Source organism: Amblyomma maculatum, chromosome 2 (assembly GCF_055883805.1).
Source record: "Amblyomma maculatum isolate TAMU_Amacu chromosome 2, ASM5588380v1, whole genome shotgun sequence".
Lineage (NCBI taxonomy): Eukaryota > Metazoa > Arthropoda > Arachnida > Ixodida > Ixodidae > Amblyomma > Amblyomma maculatum.
In genome coordinates, this window is record NC_139345.1 from 201,156,545 (window position 1) to 201,178,605 (window position 22,061).

A 22,061-nucleotide genomic window follows, 5' to 3' on the forward strand; every position below is an offset into this window, starting at 1 on the left:
GCTTCAAAGCGCCATGTTGATGCCCTCAGCAGGGCGCCTACCTCGAAAGCAGAAGAGACTGATGTTGCAAGAAGCATTAATATCTGTATAACAGAGCTCACCGACGACGACTGGTTGACGCTTGCACAGAAAACGGACCCAAAGTTACAGTCTATCGCAGACACCTTGAGGGGATCGTCGAAAACGAAAGAAGCGCACTGCATCAGAAAGGAGTATGCCTTGTTAGAAAGCGTGCTTTTCGGAAGATTATGCAACATAATTCACGTGAAGAACGCAATGTGTACACCTAAGGCCAACGGGCAGGTCGAGAGGTACAACCGAATGATAACGCCCGCCATTGCCAGTCTATCAAAACGAGGCGACGGAAAGGACTGGGACGAAACTCTAACGCAGGTGCAATGTGGAATCAACAACACCGTAAATCGAGCTACGAAAGCGACGCCATTCAGTGTGCTTTTCAACTTTCACCCACGAAATGTGACAGGAGACCCAGTTGATGACGCCATCGCACTGGAGCTTGACGCCAGCCTACTTAAGCTACGGGAGACGGCAATTTACAATATTCGTCTGGACCAAAAGAAACCGAGAGAGAGTTTCAACAAGCGACGAAAGACAGCGCCCAGCTACCAACCAGGCGACATGGTGTTGATAGAGAGGGAGCCAGTTTCAACGGGAGAGTCGCGCAAGCTGTGCCCAAAGTACAGGGGACCGTACATGGTCGTGAAAACGCTTCCCAACGACCGATACAAAGTGCAAGACTTCACCGCAGTACAGCGTACCCGGCGATTCTACGAAGGCGTCGTGGCGGCGGACCGGATGAGGCACTTCACATTGGGAACCGCGGCCAGTGGCGATTCCTCTTCAGAGGACACCGAAAGCGACGAGGGCCAAGCGGCCTACGAGTAAGAAAAAAAAAAGAGAGAAAACGCAAGACCCCATTCTAAACGAGGGCGGCTGAAAAGAAAAGGATGGTCGAATGCTGTCGACAGAGACGCCAAGCACTTTCGGCCCACGAACGGAATTCGCGCAGACCCTCTCCGGGGTCCCGCCTCGGACTCGACGGGGGTGCTCTGCTCCGCGCTGCGAAGTAGCTCTCGGTTTACTCGGCCATTCCGACCCCGGACATTTGGTGGGAGAGGGTGTGCGGAGAGGGACCAAGTGCACCGTGCCGCCACCGAAACAGACCCTTTTCGGGCAGTGTGTGTTCTGTACGCCGTGCGAGAGAGTGTTGTAAACGAAGGGACAATACATCTGTTCCGTTGTTTTGTTTTTGACGACTATGTCGACTACACAAGTATGTATATCCCAATAGATTAAGTCCGCTTCACCTCGATGTTCCATCTCGCGCGTCCAAAGGATTGCCCACTCACTTCAATTTTACAGGAATATACGGTGACACAATAGCCTTCAACTCATCAGCACTTCCATGAGCCATCAGAATATGAAATAACGTGCCAGACATTATCGCTTCTCTTAATAACCTAGTAGTGTTCCATCGCCAACTCGTCACATTACATTATTGAAGCCTTCACTTAGCCTTATTTGTCTTATATACACACTTTTATTAAATTTGTTGCAGCTGTTAAATGCCTTCGATGGGTTTTGTTTACTTGTGTTTACCCAGGTACTTTTTCCGTTTATGTTTTCCCCCTTACCATTTTTTAGGCGCTATAACAGGCACTGTGTGCCGCTTGCTTTTTATTGTGCATAATGTGTGTGTGTATCGTTGTGCTTTAATCTGTGTCGCGTATATCTTTTTATTAGTGATATAACTATTTCCATGTCGTTCCGTGTGCTCTTGTGTACTGTTTTGTTTGTTGATATATTGATTACAATTCTTCGTATTTTTGAACGTTGCCATATATATATATATATATATATATATATATATATATATATATATATATATATATATGTGTGTGTGTGTGTGTGTGTGTGTGTGTGTGTGTGTGTATAGTATGTATATATATTGTTGTGGGACGCTGTGCCCGCCTAGAGATAGACACAGAAGAACGGAGGACACCAGGCAAACACCACTTGCCCCGGCGCTCTTCTTTTGTTCTCTAACCCTAGCGCTGGCGCCGCGCGCTCGTCTCGCGCTCGTTCCGCGCCTCTTCTTTTCCTGGCGCAGCGCTCCTCGGCGCGCGCCGTAACAACTTTCCACCGGGGGGGGGGGGGGAAGAAAGTGTCGGTGAGCTGCTGCAGGTACTCCACTTATGGGGCGGCATTTCGTGGGTAAGGCAATGAGGCAGCAGGGGACGACAGTAGTGGTGATGACCCGGTATCTAAGTCGGAGTCAATACTGGCGCCGTTGCATATCGCTTCATGTTTGACACATGCTCCGGGAAAATGTAGTGCACATCGCATGGTCGATGCTTGGGGAGGTCTTCGAGGCGGTATGTCACGGGGCCAATCCGTTCAACGACACGGTAAGGGCCGCGGTATCGGGGCATGAGCTTCGTGGCACGGCCAGTCGCGCGGATGGTGCGGCGAACGAAAACCAAGTCACCGGAGCGGAACGAGGGAAGTGGTGGTGCTGCCGCATTGGCCACTTGCACACGCGCATGAGCCGTGAGAAGGTTGCGCTGAGCGTCGAGGCGGCCGTAACGAAGTCGTTGGGCGGAGTCAGTTGGTGACGCAGTCTGATGGGGAAGGCCCAACTGCGCGTCGAGAGGGAGGGAGGGTGTTCTGCCATAGACGACTGAGAACGGCGTGACATGCGTTGTTTCTTGCCTCGCAGTGTTGAGTGCAAAAGCTGCTGCAGAAACAAAACGATCACAGTTTCTGTGGGACGGAGCCACGTAGGAGGCGAGTATATCCGTGAGGGTGCGGTTAACACGCTCCACGAGGCCATTGCATTGGGGATAATTGACGGATGTAGTGGAATGCGCAATGCCGAAGGAGAGGAGGGCTCACTCAAATTCATGGGACATAAAGAAGCTCCCACGGTCCGTGATGAGGCGTCGGGGTACACCATGCCGACGAACGAGTTGCTGTTCCACAAACAAAACGGCATGAGCGGAAGAGGTGTCTGGAACGGGCAGTGTTTCGACCCACTTGGAAAAGTAGTCGAACGCAACCAGAATATACCTGTTTCCGGCGGGCGTCTTCGGGAATGGGCCCAAATGGTCCAGTCCAAACAGTTCGAAAGGTGAACTCGATGGCGAAAAAGCCTGCGGGGTGGCTTGGTTATTCGTGTGGACGATTTCCGGTATTGGCACGTCTGGCAGGACGCAACGTGTTCCTTGACGTCTCTGGACATATTAGGCCCCAAAAAGCGCTACGACACTCGTGCGTAGGTCTTGCCGCAACTAAGGTGGCCAGCTGTGGGAGCGTCGTGTAGGCCGCGCAAGACTTGCGACCGCAGTATTGCTGGTACTACTGGCAACCACACGGGTGATCAACCACGGAGCCGCCTCACATGACACAAGAGATTATCTTTGTATCGATAGACCCGGCGCAGTTTACGGAGACCTGCGCCGGCGGCGGGGCCAAGGGATTCGACTATGGCCCCAATGTCGGGATCTTTCGTTTGTGCAGTCCTGAAATCCGTCAAAGCCGTCACGGGACAAGGGTGGCGAGAAAGGAAATCGGTATCTTGATGGGCAGAACCGCGCGGATGCACTATGGTGAAATTGTACTCTTGAAGTTGCAGTGACCAGCGTGCAATCTTGGCATTTAAGTGTTTGGCAGACTGCAGCCAATTGAGAGCGCTGTTGTCCGTGACTATGCTAAAATGACGGCCGTACAGGTAGGGACGGAAATTCTCGACGGCCCAGACAACGGCGAGGCACTCGAGTTCCGAAGAGTGGCGGCGGCGCTCTACGTTCGAAAGCTGGCGGCTGGCATAAGCTAGAACATTGTGGTCACCAGACTCGTCTTCCTGCAGAAGGACAGCGCCGAGCCCATCTTGGCTGGCATCCGTGTGGAGGACGGTGGGGGACGATTCGTCGTAGTGGGCCAATGTGGGAGGCTTGAGGAGGGCGAGCTTGACGTCAAGGAACTCGAGCTGTTGGACCGGCGTCCAACTCCACGCTGCGTTCTTCTTCAGCAGGGTGGTCAACGGAGCGCTTCGCTTGGCAAAGTCCGGAATGAAACGCGGAAATACGAAGCAAATCCAAGGAAACATTGGAGCTCCTTGGCGGTGGTGGGAGCTTCGTAAGCCGTAAGCGCTTTTAGTTTTTGAGGGTCGGGACGGATGCCATGCCGGCTCACAACGTAACCCAAGTACGTCACCTCTGCAAAACCGAAGAAACATTTCTTTATTTTTAAGCGAAGCCCTGCAGAGGTAAGGGCTTCGATGACGAGTTTGAGTTGCGTTTGGTGTTCTTCAAACGTAGCCGCGTAGACAATTACGTCGTCCAGGTAGACCAACGCCATAGTCCACTTCATATTGCCTAAGACACGGTCCATGAGGTGCTGAAAGGTAGCTGGAGCATTCGAGACCGAAGGGCATACGGTTGAACTGGTAAAGGCCGTCGGGAGTCACGAAAGCCGTCTTTTCCTCATCATCGGGGTGAACAAGCACCTGTCAGTAGCCCGAGAGCAGATCTAGGGTGGAAAATTAACGGGCCCCCTTCAGGCGATCAAGTGCATCGTCGAGGCGGGGAAGAGGGTCCACGTCGAGGTGAGTATTAACTTGCGATAATTAACGCAGAAGCAGAGTGTTCCATCCTTCTTGCACACAAGGACTGCAGGGAAGGACCAAGGGCTACAAGACGGGGCAATGATTCCCTGGTCAAGCATGTCTCATACATGCTGCTGGATGACTCTCCACTCGGCTGGCGCTACACGGCGAGGTTGGTGATGAATGGGCCCGCTGTTTTCGGTGTTGATCCGGTGTTGGGCCCAGGAAGTGCACCCGAGTTCACCGGCGCTTAGAGCAAAACAACTGTGATGTCCGAGCAGCAAGGCCTTCAGAGAGGCAAGCTCCGCGTCGGTGAGGGTGGGGCCAAAGTTAGATGTTTCCCATGGTCGGACTGCCAGTGCTGGATGGTGCTGAGGCGGTGCTTCAGGTTGCAGAGACGCAGCCGGTAATCCGGAGTTCAGGATTGAGGCTGTACCCAATTGAGTGGCAGGAGTCAGCACGAGAGGTGCGCGGCTGATGTTAAGCATAAATACGTGGACCTCTCCTTTGAGCACAGGCAGAAGGCGTCGAGGGGAGGTCATCTCACGGGCGGGAGCTGAACACCGGATGGGTTCGAAAAGCACGTCCGCTGTGATCGGACTGTCAAGCTTGGCATATACCCACATTGCCGCACCCGGTGGCAGAGTCACGGCGGACGCTACAGTCACGGTAGTGACGTCGATCGGCTTGACTCGACGTGGCCACTTCGTTGAGAGGTAACACACAGATTCTGAGGCACGCTTGGTCGCCGATACCAGGGACTGCCACAGGGCGACACCGAGACTGGAAATCCGGCTAAGCCAACCCGGCCCACGCAGAGTTCGGCTCGCCCGTGGTTCTGTTGTGGTAAAATTAAGGACGACTCCGGCTTGCTGGCACCACCCACACCCGAGGACCACTGGCCAAATAGGGCTGTCTGCTACAACAAACTCGGTGGAGGGGGTCTTTCCGAGCGCTGTCAGATTGACGATGACACGTCCGACTTGCTCCACCGGGGCGCCGTTAAAAGCTAAGAGCCGGGTTTTTTTTTGCGGCTGCAAGAAGCCGGTGGCGCTCGTTAACAATAAACGATTTGTCCAGCACATTAACAGCCGCTCCGGTGTCGACCAAGGCCATTACGTGCCCGTCAAGTAGAGCGACGTCGACGAGTACGTAGGGAGCTTCAGTTGTTATCGATGCCGACGAAAGGAGAGGACAAGGAGAACGAAGGAGTGTGGGGACGGACTTTATTCCGCGGAACGGTGCCCCGTGAGTTCCGCCAAATCGTTTTCCGACGTCGGAAGGCTAGCACAGACCCTCGCGTAGTGTCCCCTCAGGCCGCAGCGGAAGCAGGTCGTGCGGGTGTCTTTACGCCCGCGTCGGTTAGAGGCCACTGCAGGGACTGCCAATCGAGGAGTCTGCACCGAGACGGTGCGCGCGGCAGACGGTGGCGACTCTCGCGTGGCCAACAAAGTAAATTCCACCTCGATGGCGAGTGCCATGGTGGCGCGGACGGACTCAGGACGCCTGAAACGGACCAAGCGCTGCACCTCAGGGAGTCGGATGGCGTCGACAAACGCCTCGGTGCCGACTAGGGCCACGACGTTCTGAGGTGCCCCCGGCAGCGACTGCAGACCGAGGCGCTCTATGGCGGCGGCGAGGTCCTGGTATGTCTCCCCGGGCTCTTGACGGCGGCCTCGCAGGCGGTGGTACTGCGCACGGGGTTGACCTCAAGCACTGTAGTGGTCAGACAGGAGGCCCACCAGGACGGTGTAAGAGCCGAGCTGGTTGGGCGACACGTTCTGCAGCAACTCAGTTGCGCGGCCTCTCAGTTTGGAGACAAGCATCCATGCCTTCATTTGCTCGTCCCTGCCTCTCACCGTCGCAATACCTTCCAGTTGGATGCGGTTAGCATGCGGTAAGCATCCCACGAGATAGTGCCGTCAAACGTGGGTAATTCCACTACGTCCAATGATGTACCCGCGCCGAGCACGTTATTGGCGGCTACGACAGCAGGCCCAGCGACGGCAGGGCTGGAGGCAGTGGTGGCGGTGACGCCTAAAGACTCATGACCTGTGTTCGCCTCGGTTGGCACAAGGCGGCGGAAGTGGCGCCGGAGAGCTTCCATCTCCCCAGCCTGGGCAGTCAGACGGGCCTCCCAAGCGTCCATCCGCTGAGAAACTATATCCAGGAGGCGCTCAATACCGCCATCCAGCTGCTGCGAAGGACCGAGCCCCTCCGAGCGTCTAGGTCTAGCTGCGCCAGCCGCTGCGTCGTCGGCGCCATCGCCTGGTGGCAGAGTCCGGTCGTCTGGCACGTTGGGTCCTTGACTTTGGGAGCGGGTGAGCGGCATAATCCCACCGCTGCCACCAAAATATTGTGGAACGCTGTGCCCGCCTAGAGTAGACATAGAAGAACGGAGGACACCAGGCAAACACCACTTGCTCTGGCGCTCTTCTTTTGTTCTCTAACACTCGCGCTGGCCCCGCGCGCTCGTCTCGCGCTCGTCCCGCGCCTCTTCTTTTTCTGGCGCAGCGCTCCTCGGCGCGCGCCATAACAATATATATATATATATATATATATATATATATATATATATATATATATATATATATATATATATATATATATAGAAAACCACACTTTCGAAAACATTCGGGTCATTCTCCTTCAATCAGGCTTCCAAACAAATCGACAAAGAGAACAAAGAGAATCGTACTTCATACACAAATTTCAGACTCTAACCCATGGAATTAATGAAACATTGGGCAAGTTTGCCTTTCTGAAAAACCTACATAACTAATAGACGAGGCCTTTATCTCCCCCCATTTGCCCGCTCCTAAGAATTTCCTCCTTTTCACGCAAACTATACTGTTCATTATTTAGCTCCTTGGCCTCCCCCCTCTGGTCGGTTTTCTATCCCGCAACAAACGTCTTCACTTAGGACACACTCGCGGGAACCACTTGACGCGAATGCCCGGCTGCGGCATTGGGTTTCGGGTTTCGGGAGAGCGCGCCTGGCCGACGGCTGTTTCCTCGCCACGGCGGCGCGCCGCCCTGGCTCCGATCGCTGGCGTGTCGCGGGGTGGAACAACTCCGTCTAGAACATATAACTCTTATCCCAACGGTTTCTTGAACACCTGCACCGCTTGGGAGCGGGCCGTCCTGGTGTGCATGCTCGCGTTGTCTGTTTTTCCCATTTTTTTATTATTTTTTAATATTATTATTTTTATGTTATTCTGAACCTTTGCTCAATTTCTGGCTTCCTTCGAGGGTGACTTGTCTTGCTTTTAGTGTCGTCTTCGTGGAAGCACGGCGCGTGGGTAACATTCGTCGGCTCTCCACTTTCTCTTTTCGGCCTTTTCTCTCTCTTCCCCCCCCCCTTTTTTTTCCTTTTTTTTTCTTCTCTCTCCGTCTTTGTTGCATTACCAGCCAATAATCAACTGGAGCTTTTCGCCCTTTCTATCTATTCAGTAATGTTTGCTTCTCCAAAGATAGAGAGCGAGAATTCCTTCTCCCTCTCCTAACAGTAGCATAATGTGCGGACTTATTCTCCATTCTCAATTCTACCTTGAAGAAGGACGGTCCACCGTCCGAAACTGTTGGAATAAAATAGATAATCGGGAAAGTTGTGTGACATCCTGTTTGAATTTAACTCTGGCCCATTAGTAACAAGCAATCCATGTCTATATATATATATATATATATATAAGCAGGTCAATTAAGGGGAAACGAGGGTGCTCGTTATAATGCATGAAGGAAAGAAGCCAACAGTCGCCGAGGCCAAGGAAAGCATTGGGCATTGTATTTTGTCTTGTTTTTTTTTAATTTTTAATTGGATAATCACAGAAATTAGTAATGTAATATGTTTAGGGGAAAGATGATTAAACACAAAGTAGAAGAAAAAACAACGTGCGATGGTGGGGACCGAACCCACGACCTCCGAATATCGCGTCCGGTGCTCTTCCAACTGAGCTACATCGGCCGCTGTCCCCCCTGCTACTTTCTTGGGTATTAATGTTGTCTGTATACGAACCTTGAGAGTGTTCACCAGCGCCACCCTCAACCATAGCGGCGGACGTGGAACGTCCTGTGTTACCGCCAGCGTCACGTAGAACGTGATCAAGAGCGAGGGCGAAAGCTGTGCTAGAACCCTCTTACGCTACCTATGGATTCAAGACTGCCAGAACCGAGACCCCCGCAAGCTACAAGCAGATCAATTAAGGGGAAATGAGGGTGCTCGTTATAATGCATGCAGGAAAGAAGCCAACAGTTGCCGAGGCCAAGGAAAGCATTGGGGATTGTATTTTATGTCTTGTTTTTTTTAATTTTTAATTGGATAATCGCTGAAATTAGTAATGAAATATGTTTAGGGGAAAGTTAATTAAACACAAAGTAGAAGAAAAAACAACGTGCCGATGGTGGGGACCGAACCCACAACCTCCGAATATCGCGTCCGGTGCTCTTCCAACTGAGCTACATCGGCCGCTGTCCCCCCTGCTACTTTCTTGGGTATTAATGTTGTCTGTATACGAACCTTGAGAGTGTTCACCAACGCCACCCTCAACCATAGCGGCGGACGTGGAACGTCCTGTGTTACCGCCAGCGTCACGTAGAACGTGATCAAGAGCGAGGGCGAAAGCTGTGCTAGAACCCTCTTACGCTACCTATGGCTTCAAGACTGCCAGAACCGAGACCCCCGCAAGCTACAAGCAAATCAATTAGGGGGAAATGAGGGTGCTCGTTAAAATGCATGAAGGAAAGAAGCCAACAGTCGCCGAGGCCAAGGAAAGCATTGGGGATTGTATTTTATGTCTTGTTTTTTTTTTTAATTTTTAATTGGATAATCACTGAAATTAGTAATGTAATATGTTTAGGGGAAAGATAATTAAAGACAAAGTAGAAGAAAAAACAACGTGGCGATGGTGGGGACCGAACCCATGACCTCCGAATATCGCGTCCGGTGCTCTTCCAACTCAGCTACATTGGCCGCTGTCCCCCCTGCTACTTTCTTGGGTATTAATGTTGTCTGTATACGAACCTTGAGAGTGTTCACCAGCGCCACCCTCAACCATAGCGGCGGACGTGGAACGTCCTGTGTTACCGCCAGCGTCACGTAGAACGTGATTAAGAGCGAGGGCGAAAGCTGTGCTAGAACCCTCTTAGGGTGGCGCTAAGAAAGTAGCAGGGGGGACAGAGGCCGATGTAGCTCAGTTGGAAGAGCACCGGACGCGATATTCGGAGGTCGTGGGTTCGGTCCCCACCATCGGCACGTTGTTTTTTCTTCTACTTTGTGTTTAATTATCTTTCCCCTAAACATATTACATTACTAATTTCTGTGATCATCCAATTAAAAATTTAAAAAAACAAGACATAAAATACAATCCCCAATGCTTTCCTTGGCCTCGGCGACTGTTGGCTTCTCTCCTTCATAGATATATATATATATATATATATATATATATATATATATATATATATATATATAGCACTGTGTAGATGTTTCCGTCCCCCTTACAAAATGCCTAATGGGCCTGTAAGGTATTTCAAATAAATAAAATGAATAAATACTTTGCTCACAAGCGCTTATGCAGCACAGATTAGGAACACAGCAAACACAGCCTGAAAACACGCAAACTCAGGCCGAGTCGTTCCAGATCCCCTTGCTTGCGTACACTTGCGCTCGGTGCCGCCGCTCTATCCCCAGATCTCACTGTCATGACGTAAGACTTGTGGAAAGGGGGACTTGCGCTTGCCTTCTCTTAGTCTAAGGGGTTTTTTTTTTGGTAAAGTGGTTAGGGCGCTCAACGCTGTGCCTAAGGATGCGGGATTGAATCCCTGCCACTGCGGCTGCTTTTCAATGCAGGCGAAAAGCAATGTACCGGTGGGCTGTGCCATATCAGTGCATGTTAAAGAACCTCAGTTGTTTGACATTCCCGGAACCCTAGCTCCCCTACTGTCTCTCTAGTAGCTTTAGTCGCTTTGCGACGCTAAACACTATAAAATGAAACCACGGGAGACGCAGCTTCGAATAGGACATTCAGTAGATAATAAAGTTATTAATTTACTAGTCAACCTCAGCGCTGCACATTACACTCTTTAATATGCTAACGAACACCACTAAACGTTTTCAGATTCATCCATATGGGGCCATATTTCCATGCTGACAAATTACTGCCGACACGCTTTGCGGGCACGTTTTGCCGACAGCAAAGGTTTTCTCCTGAGAACCATTTACCTTGGCAACGCGGGTCACCATTTTTTCCGAAGTTGGGTACAGGGCGAGCAGCACTCCTTCGCGATTGGTTCCTGCGAGGTAGCGACTTGGCCGAGGGGCTCCTAATGCTTTAATCGCGACAGAGCATAATACAGACGCATGTAGGAAGTGGACGGGGTTATTATTGCCGTATTGACATCTGCATGACTGCATCTTATTTCGGCTCCAGAATACGTTTGAACACAATGGTGAAGGGATTTTTGCTGTGGAGAGAAGCTGAGTGCCAGACTTTTGCAAAGGGTACATTGGCAGAGGGTAGCCAATGTACATAGTCATTCTCATACACACACCACTGCGCAGATATTGGATCTGGGACCTAGTGTGGATCAGTTCGCAGAAAATGTTGAAGTTGTTCTACTCCACAATTTGCATAAACCACTGGCTTTTACCGGCTTTTCATTTTGTGCACATACACAGCGTCCTTATTGCGCCCTGACATTAGGATTTTAATGTGAAAATATTTATTATACGTGTGGACAGTACATGTGGACAGAGCTTATCTACACCCTTACAAAAATGGATATTGAATTTCTGTTACCCACGTAATGTGTTTTTGATGAGTCATCAACCACTCAAAGGAGATTCAAGATTAGATGTGTTTTAACATCATATCCGCAGCAGACTTTCCTTTGAGATCACACATGAAGTTTTGTGCTTGGAAAACGCAACAGTATTTTTGGGTAGGATCTAATGTTGAAATACATTGACTTTATCAAATGAGGAAATGTATACATCACTAAGTGAATATATATTATTTCTTTGTTAACTGCAGACTTTGAGCCCTATGTTTTCATTTCTGATTAACATATGTAGAATGTTGCCTAAGAAATAATTTTTATGTGTTTTAACATGAGATCCGCAACAGACTTTCATTTGAGATTACGCAAGAAGTTTTGTACTTGGAAAACAAAACAGTATTTTTGTATAGGAGCTAATGTGGAAATACATTGACTTTCTCAAATGAGGGAAATTATACATCACTAAGCGAATGTATATTCATTACTATGTTTTCATTTCTGTTTAGCATGCACTGTAAAAACAAAAAAAACTTTTTGGACATTTGTTTCATTCAAAACACGCTTACACCCTGCGTCTTGGGTGTTTGTGCCATTGCAAATCACTTCTTGCCAAGCGAATGGGTGCTGTGGTTGGACAATATGCTTGAGGGTGTTACGGGCAAGGATATTGTTGTGTACGCGAACCGACGCACTGCCACACCGCCTCCAAGCTAACGGACGCAAGGCCGCTCCATTTCCAATGCCTCCTTGCACCTGCGAGCAGGCCGTTTTGGAGAGACCAGCAGGGGTACCCCGGCCTGCGCCGACGACGACGCGCGGACGTAACCCGAGCCGTGCGTTGACTCGGAACTGGACCGTCCTGGGAGCATGTGCGCGACCAGGGCACGAGAAGCAATGCCTTCTTTATAATGCATGATATTTTGCGTGTTTCTTAAGCTTTCGAGCTCCTTCTTGCTCTGCGTATAATTAGCCGAGCCCTCAGTCATCGCAACGCTTCCCGAAATGTTTAGATACAAATAAGATTTAGTTACCAGTAAAATAGTGTTGGCGCTGCTGCGCTTGCCGGTATTGAAGCTTGCTCGCACTTTTTTTCCTTAAAGGTTCGTGCTACAGCTCCGTGTTCAGCGAAAATTACGCCCAAGGTAGCAACCACCGAAGAGCCAGCGTTGATAAATTTGCCAGCGATGTTAAAATTTTAACTCGACATGTTAAAATGACTGCAGTGGACAAAATAGTGCGCATAGGTATCTAGAACATTAGATGCAAGTTCTAATGGTCAAGAAGTTGTAATTGTTAGAGCAGCCGCAATGGCCTGTACACTTCGAAACATGCTTCGAAACATTATGTCCCAATCTTATGAATGCAGTCCAGACATAAGAAGCAAATACGTTACCGCCATTACCAGTTCCCCGAGTGGCCGGGTGGTTAGCGTAGAAAGCTACGGAGTAAGAGGTACCGAGTTCGAATCGCGCCTGAGGTGCAGTTTTTTTTCGCTTAGTTTTAATTTTTTAGCTTTTTTTAATGTAGTTGAGGTGCTTCGCTACGTTTTAGCTTTTACTTTTTATCCAAAAGTGCTCATTCGTCAACACTCATGAACAACACACAAGAAATGCACACATTAGGTACCAACCAGAAACACGGTAGCCAACTTTCTTGTGAAACTCATCAAAAATGCATCAAGAAAATGTATAGAAATGTTAATGTGCATGATGAAGAATGTAATTACCATTTAATCAGAAAGTCATTAAGCTTTTTTGTAAGGGCACTAACAGTCAATAAAAAAGAAACCATTACCTCCACTGGGTTTCGAACCCTCGCCAGAAGGAACAGACCCGGAGGCACTATACTATCGCCGCAGACGATCTCGCCTCGTGTTAAACTGCAACACACTCTCGGACTCTGCATTAAACATCGTCATCTTCATACAGTTCCATCTTCATCGCTAATTCATTTAACCTCGGTAAATACCCCATGCACATAAGCCACCTGGACGAGCGCGTCGAGGTTGCTATCGTAGTGTCGGACGAGCGCACTAAGTGGCGTGACAACTCGCAGTGCTTTCGCATAGCTTTACCTAAGTAGAGTTGAGTGCACCCCTTGTACTTTCCATTTTACTCTTAGACATCACAGAATGGCAATCAGGTGCTGGGAGAACTGCGAAACCAGCAAATCATCAAATGTATTAAAGTAGAGAAACATATAGGTTTGTTGGGAAGGTAAAGAAGGTGTTCCTGTTGATCTGTCAAAGAAACAAGGGCTTAAGGGGATGAGGGCGGTGAGGGCTTATATCACTATTTTCATCAAAAAGCATGCGATTGAAGTTTTATTGTTTTATATTGTGCATGTATGAAGGAAACTTCTGAGTTTGGTTAGCATCTGCAATGCAGGAATAATAACATTAATTTCTTTGTGGGATGGGTGCCCTCACTACCTCAGACGCCTATGAAGGCTTATTTCAAGATGCAGCCACATAGCTGGCAAGAACCTGAATTCGGAGTGTATCCGCAAATTATAAAGCTTGTTTTTCGCACTCTCTAGTCAAAAAGGACCTGCTATCGAGATGATAGCAGAAATCTAATAAGAAAAACAAAAACAGGGCAAATTTGGGCAGTGGCAACTGCTGATTAGCTAGTAAACTGAAATAGAATCTTGGCTTTATTAAAACGCAGCACGTAACATTCGAACGCTGTTTTTGCACCTCGGAAGCCTGGTTAACTAAACTACTCACCAAGCTGGAGATACCGAAGATAGAACATGAAGTCTAGACGAAAAGTCACACCCGGAAAGGAACGCAGGAAAGCATTTCATGAGCGTATACAAGGGCGGTGGATGGTTGTAAAGCTGAAAAAAGAGGTAACCCGAAGCAATCGGTACATAGCAGTATATTGTTGAAAACGACGGACCAACGTATGTACCACGTTATCTTGAGTAATTTATTTAGGCCCTAAATTTGAATAAAATGTTACAAAATGTTATCTCATTTTTCTCAGTTACCATTTATTGCAATAGCACATGACAGCTACAACGTTTTTCTGTTTGCGCTTTCTGTGACTAAACTTACAACATATTGTAGAGAATAAAAGGCTTTAATGCAGGTGAACGTTTGACGATTGAAGGCTAGTCGCAAACGGCTCAAATCTTAGTGAGTCTGCGTGCATCTCTCTCTTCCTTCTTTTTAAGTAGGCCGCTACGCGGCATAATTTCTTCGGGGGAAGATTATTCTCTTCCTCGAGAAAATTAAGTACATGGACGATGGCAGCGTTTCAGACGAGCCACATGTACAACTTGTGTCTTGTGTGAACGGCGATTATCTGTCGTAACTTTGGCGACGACTAATTCACGTCATTCAGTCTGTCCAACACGACGAAGGGGCCATCGTACTTATAAAAAAACTTCTCATCGCTTGCGAATAGGCGTCCAAATCCAGACGACGCCTCCAGGACAGTTAGTCCCTGTACGATGACCGGGTCGTAGTGTTCTTTCATGCGGCTTTGAGAAGCCAGTGTGCGTAAACGGGCTGTACGACGAGCCTCTTCAGTACTGCATAGTATCTGGGCAACGTTCGCGTTCTCGTTGGGAGAAAACGTGAAGATGGTATTGAGAAAGCCGCGGGGTGTACTGACATATAGCAAATAGAAGGGGAACTACCCGGTAACTTCATGATTTGCCGTCTTATAAGCGTGCGTCACATACGGTAGCACTGCGTCAGAAGAGACGTATATGGACGACATGGTTGTCAGGGTGTGGCTGATGCCTTTGGTGAGACAAAGGGTCTGCTGGTGATATGGTGTGGAGCGCCGGTAGTCTGATCCACAAAGCCGGAGCATTTCTTCCACGAGCAGTAAATTGCCGTCAAATGTCATTTATATAACACAATGCACGCCATGGCGAAGAATAACATTGTATAAAATGAACGACGAAATATCAGCAGCCTTCGCAGCAACTAGAGCAGCCGTCTCCCCGTATTTGTTCAGATAGTCTATACAGACAACAACCTAGCGGCGGCCCTCTAAAGTCTTTGCCAAAGGACCAAGCAGGTCGATTCCAACCTTTTCAAAGGGTGAAGTAGATAGTTTGAACTACAATAAACCGGCTGGCATTGTTGTGCATGCCTTAAGTGGTTGGCATTGTTCTCATGTTTCAACGTGCTGCTCGGTCGTCTTATATACTTGTGGCCAATAAAAACGTTGTCGAATTCTGGGCAGGGCACGAGAGAAGCATAAATGCTCGGACGTGATGTCAGCGTGCATAGCGTGCAAAACTTGCGCGCGGAGACTATTCGGGACGACCAAAAGCAGGGAACCACCGTCGACTGAATAGTTCTTCTTCAACAAAATACCATATTTGATAGTAAATGGCATTGAATCTGGTTTTCCTTCTGCCTCTTCTATCAGAGGCTGCAGTGAGAGGTCTCTGCGTTGCTCTCGCTTAAGTCTCCGTACTGGTAAATGTTGGCGCAAAGCCGCAAATAAGGCCAAGCACCGTTCAAAACCGTCTTCATCGTTGGCTGGAGTCGGCAATATGGGTGGTGTGACAAGCAGTCTGCATCACTGTGATGCCGCCCACTTTTGTGCGCGTAATGCCCAGAGAGCCGAACGACGATATGGATGGCGAAGTCGATAAGCCAGCGTAGAATATGATGGTCGGTCATGATAATGAACTGGCTTCTATATAGGTACGGTCGGAACTTGTGCACACCGAACACAACTGCGAGGAACTCCAGTTCGTCGACTGTGTAGCCACGCTCACATTTTGTTAACGTCGGCTAGCGTAGGCAACATTGTACTTAGCCCTACTGTGAAGCTGTACAAACAACGCCCCAAGACCGATGCCACTGGCATCAGTGTGAATCTCTGTCAGAGCTGAAGGGGTGAAGTGGCGCAAAAGTGGTGCTGAGGTTAAAGAAGACTTGAATAGATTGAAAGAGGATTCGCACTCGGGGGGTCCACAAACATTACGAATCCTTATGAAGGGTAGAAATGAGGGGGTGGGCGATTTTGGGGCAAACCCAGCGATGAAGCGACGAGAAAGTCCGAAAAAGCTCCGAAGGCTTTTCAGGGTGCATGGCGTTTCTAAATCTCGTATTGCAGCGATCTTCGGATCTGGCCTGTTACCATCCTTGTTGACGAGGAAGCCAAGAACTAGTTTGCCGGTCTCCAACATGTTACTTCTTTGAGTTCAAAATTAGTCCCGCTTTGCCGATACACTCAAGAACAATATGGAGCCTATCATTGTGCCATTGGAAGGTCTTGCCTAAAAAATGACATCAAGTAACACATGCATATTTTCCAATTTAGACCTCGGAGGATAGTGTCCATGAATCACTCGAACGTCGCGGGAGCATTGTATATTCCGAACGCCATCGCGTTAAATTCGTACAAACCATCAGGTGTTGCGAAAACAGTCTTCTCACGGTTGGATGGATGCAGAGGAATTTTCGAATAGCTAGACCGTACATCAACAGAGAAGAAATATGACTCCGAAAGCAAACAATTGGCTGTGTCATCAATACGAGGTAACGGGTATACGTCTTTCTTTGTGGCCACATTCAAACGACGGTAGTCTACGCAGAATCGCCCAGAATTGTCTTTGTTCACACCAGGATCACAGGCGCGGCGCATGGACGGGAAGATTTTAAAATGACTCCTTTATGCATCATTTCGTCCACCTGTTCTTGAAATATCTTGCGCTCCGCCGAGAAGACTCTCTAAGATTTTCGACAAATAGGGGGTGTGTTTCCTGTGTTAATTTTATGCTGCAGTCGACAGACTGCGAAATGGCTACCTGATCCGTTAGAGGCAAAGTCGAACACTTCGGCATGATTCGTCAAAATGTCTTTCAGCGTACGACGGTCATTCGATAGGAGCGATTTGTTGATCATGCGCTCAAGCTCAGCATAATATTCCGGCTTTCTTTTCGCGGCTCCTCTGCATTAAGAAATATTTCCAACCGTGTGGCCCGCATGGTTCTCAAATCTCGCGAGTACAAAATCGTAAGTAAGACGAACAGGCTCTGCTCACACGTTCAAAGTCCAGATGTATGCGCGACCATCCACTGCGTCCATGACGGCCTGTGGCACAAAAACATTTGCTTTCGCTCCGTTCAAGACATCAGGCTCGATGACTATTCAGTATTTACCCACGAAATGTTCGGATAATGTTGCCGTCATAGCAGGCAGCAGCACATCTTCCTTCAAGGAGAGAGCTCTTTCACGATTCTGTGACATGTTACCTACTAATGCTAAGAAATTGTTCGGTTTCAAACAAATTTCACCGGCGCTAAGTCCAGAGTCGCACCGCACTCGCGCAAGAATTCAGCACCCAAGGTCACGTCTTGCATGGCAAGTCACAATACAATGATTTCTGTTCTGTAGCGCCCGTGACCAAGCACAACTGAAGCCGAGCACAGACCAACCGGAACTAAAGTTTCACCCCCCCCCCCATCCACAAAACGCACTGTTTTTCCCCACACAAACATAACTTGCTGTCGAAGGTGGTTCCTAAATGAAAAGCTTATAACTGACTCAGCGGCACTAGTGACAACCACAGCATCCGTGTTAAGATTTTCTACGCGCACTGGATGACATTTTGTTTTTTTATCATTATGGTAGGCAGAGGTATGCGTGAAATTGACCGTCCGGCGACCTTACCTCCATCGGTCGCACCACCTGGTTTCCCAGCGGTGGAGAAACGAAGCGGCGACGTGGGGATGGCGAACGGCCTTGTGGCTGCGGCGGGGGAGTGATGCTGCGATCGGACAGAGGGGAATTATTCTAGGCGCCGCGTCTAGAAGAAGGAGGCCGATAGAAAGTAGCGGGTGGCTGCTGCAACTGGGCGTCATTCCTTAGGTTCGGTACTCGTTTTACAGGGGGTTGAGAAATATGGCGACGCGGGCAAAAGAGGGAGGTGTGTCGGCTGCCCCCATAGCCGTAATATATCGGTAGCTGGTGGCGCTAGTAGCTCGCCGCAGACTCACTTGGGGTCGAGACGAGGAGACAGACGAGCGACGAGGCGCACCATGAAGCACTTCATCCGGATGGGATGGAAGCTGCTCGAAAGAAGGGTGCGATGTTGATTGCTTGGTCCGCTCAATGCCGTAGTTGCAAGATGGTTCATTGTTATTTGCTGCAGTCAATGGTGTGCGCTGTTCCCATGGTGGCACGGACATCGATGCCTGTCGGTAAGATAAACCCAAATTGGTAGGTTGCCGCTGAATATCCCATTCCTCACCTACAATCCCGCTGACCACAGAAGCGATGTCTTCAGTCTACGGAATGTCCGTGCTGAATATGGTTGTCACATTGGAAAGGCGGCTAAATTTGGGTGCTATCTGAAGTGCCTTTACGCCTCAAATGCACAGCACTGATTGATGACATCTGCTACTAAGGCAAGTGTGTCCCGCGAAATAAGGAATTCGTACACGTCTTCAGCAATCCCGTTGAGAAGGTGCCGTATACTTTGTCTTCTTCTAACATTTGCCGGTTGACAATGCGACAATGTTTCAATATATGCTCAATGTATCGTGTGCATGTCTGACCGGCCATATAGACTCTCTGGGAAAACTGATGCTCAGCGCGTTCTTTCTTCATAAGAGTATCTCCAAAAGACAGTAATGTCTTCAACAAACCGGTTCTAGGTCGTGAGGATTTCTTCTTGGTTGTCGAACCAAGTCAGAGCCGTGCCAGCAAGAAATGAAACAAATGTTGTAGAGACGTCCGGTAGAGTTCCAGTGGTTTAGTTGCTGCATCTTTCGTAATGTCGCAGCCATTTTTCAGTGTCATCTTCGGGCTCACCGTGGAGCGTACGCGGCTCTCGCTGATGGGGCAAGGTCGTCGTCTCTTCAGCTCGCTATTCCTGAGTCTGCGTCGCTTGGGTGGTAGCCATTGGAAGGTACTCTTGAGGAGATAAAGGTGAAAAACCTGCTACAAGGCAGCTGATACGAAGTACTGGCGAATCCAGGGCGTATTTACCCAGTGTCTAGCACAAAATAAAGCAGATGAAATGGTTTTAATACAGAAGAACGTTCGACGAACGAAGGCTAGTCGCGAACAGCTCAAAGCCAGTCCGTCTTCAAGCATCTAATTTTTTTATTCTTAAATAGGCCGCTACGTGGCGTCGCAATATTCTTATTAGAGGAAAATTAAGCCATCTTTGAAAACTGACGAAATTGGTAAAACAGTTTCAAAGTGGACCCTTCAGTCCAGCCACCGCATGACATGAACGCCAAGCGGAGATACTTTAAGGGGAACCGTAAAGCATTTCTGCATGACATTGATGCAATTGTCTCGAAAGAATTCGCAAAGTGTTCATTTTCGCGGGAATTAATCGATCACTACTAGTCATCCCCATTATCATCACTTTCAATATACCCCTACAGGACAAACGCCTCTCACATATTCCTCCAATTAGCCCATGTCTGTGCTAGCTGCATCAGTTTAACCCGGTCCTCTAAACTTCCTAACCTCAACCGCCCCCCACACAGTTTATACGCTTGCCTTCGCTTCGAGTCCAATTCGTTACCATCAGTTATCCTCCCTTCGCCTTTCATATCCTGCCCATGTCCAGTCTTCTTTGTGATCTCGGTTAGAATGCTCCCCGACCTATTTGGCATGCTTTTCTTTGTTAACGTCCCCCGTACCACTTTCCGTTCCATAATCATCTGCGTTGTCCGCAACTTAAGGAGAACCCATCTCGGTAATTTCCACGTTCCTGCCCAAGGGGTAAATACTCCGCTGTAAAATGTAGCGGTTATATACTTCCCTCGTGGATCCGATAAGGCGCTAAACATGATTTGTGGGTACTCGCCAAATGCTTGCCATCTCAATACTAAGTAGTAATAAGCTTTTTCCACGCACCGCATGATCTGTACAGAGGGACGCTCTGGACTGCAGCCATGATGGATGGGGCGAGTGCGTGGTGCTGGGTGCCTCCACGAGCGCGGTGTTAGCGCCGCCAACTACACTCGAGCAGGGCCGCTGTTGGCGCGGATGCACCTTCGGAGGTACGTGGGCAGCAGGACGCTTAAGGACAGTCCCTTCCCTCCCGTCGGCATCACTTCAGAGTGTTTTATTTCATGTTCATCAGTTATTATAGGATGCAAAGTTACAGGTTGTTTTCAACACGACGTCAACAATGTGAAACTAGAGGCAGTGTTTCTAGAATGGCATACAGGGAGTGAGACATATTACTCATGCGCACCAATACGAGGTGAGACCAATGATCGAAATAAAAACAAGCGATGACAGGCAAGCAAGTATAGGGCTTAGGAAACACTTAGGCGAAAACAACAAAACAATATTAAATATCTAATAGTGCCGACATGTGCTTTTTATAGCGTAAATGACCACAACTGAGACTTCACTGGAGAATTCCAGCTTCTTCGAACGGAAATACCCTACGAAGTGATAATACCTTCCCTTGATTATTTACCGCTTTTGGAAATTGAAGAGCAACGAGGAACGAACCACCGTATATTTTTTTCTTGAGTAATCAGTCTGTGGTAGCCCAAAACGAGGCCGCCTTAAAGGGTGTTTACTGCGATAGGTTGGAAGAGCGTGGATCAGGTCCCTCAGCTGGTCGAGCTGTACCTGAAGAAGGCCATCAAGCTGGACGCCCTCATCACGCACCGCCTGCCGCTGGCCAAGATCAACGAAGCATTCGGGATGCGCCGCAGCGGCCGCTCGTGAGTCTCCTTCAACGACTTCCGCCGCTGTCAACCGTGAACCCAATTTAAATAGCGCAGTAAGCGCACACATCGGCCTGGAGGAAAATGAGAAAAAAGGAAGCATAGCGAATGGGATACAGTCCTAGATGCATCTTTACGGGCCTTGAGAAAAACTGACCTAAGACTAGAGCTGAATCCGGATTGATGTTACCGAAAAAGCGCGGTGCGAACTAGCATGGACCGCCGTTCATGAACGTTACTCGGCAACTTTCCGCCGAAATATACTTTACTTGCCCGCATTGAAAGAGTGGACCCATAATATAAAAAAACGCAATCGCAAGAGCGGAAAACTTGGAATGAGTTTATGCAAAGAAAAAGCAATTTTCATCTGCTTTTAATACCTGGAGTGTTAGCTACTCGATACTGTAATATTTGTAATTTTTCTGCTCTTGACAAATCATCAAAAAGGTGGGTCTCAAACGCGAGCGAGTTGATTCCCGTGCTTAAAGAATCGTCAAGTACCCTTTTGCCTTTTGTATTTCCTATTTGTGTAGCAACCATTGGGCAGATATTTTAGTGATTCGAGCTCTAATTTTACTTTTAGTGCCTAAACTCTGCTACTCTGTGGGCAACCTTTGATTTCACCTCACTGAATGCGAATGATATTGCCCTATTCAACTGTATGTGTCCACCGAAAACGATGCAGATCTGGCGCCTGCCAACTCGCCAAAAACTAATATAAATAGAACGATCCCGGAAGGAAAAAGTCGTTTTAAAAGCGATAATGGTCTACTCTTATACCGAAACCACAGCGTCTCCCTAATTCAAACCGTCAAGCCGTGTACAACCTTGCTTAAAGATTTCCTGAAAGGGGTCACAAAGAAGGGTAAACAACGCCATAACACTGATAGTTATTGAACCACCCATCATTCTCCCGCAAAAATTTTCGATCTAGCTTCTGCAACACCAGAGATATCGGCGATTAAAAATGACCCTT

The 22,061-nt window shown here is 48.6% G+C and overlaps 1 pseudogene; it reads left to right on the plus strand.

The window, feature by feature from the left end:
* The window catches only part of LOC146200932 (alcohol dehydrogenase class-3 chain H-like), a 136,912-nt pseudogene extending 115,790 nt beyond the window's left edge, over positions 1-21,122 (plus strand).
* Positions 21,123-22,061: the final 939 nt, after the last annotated feature.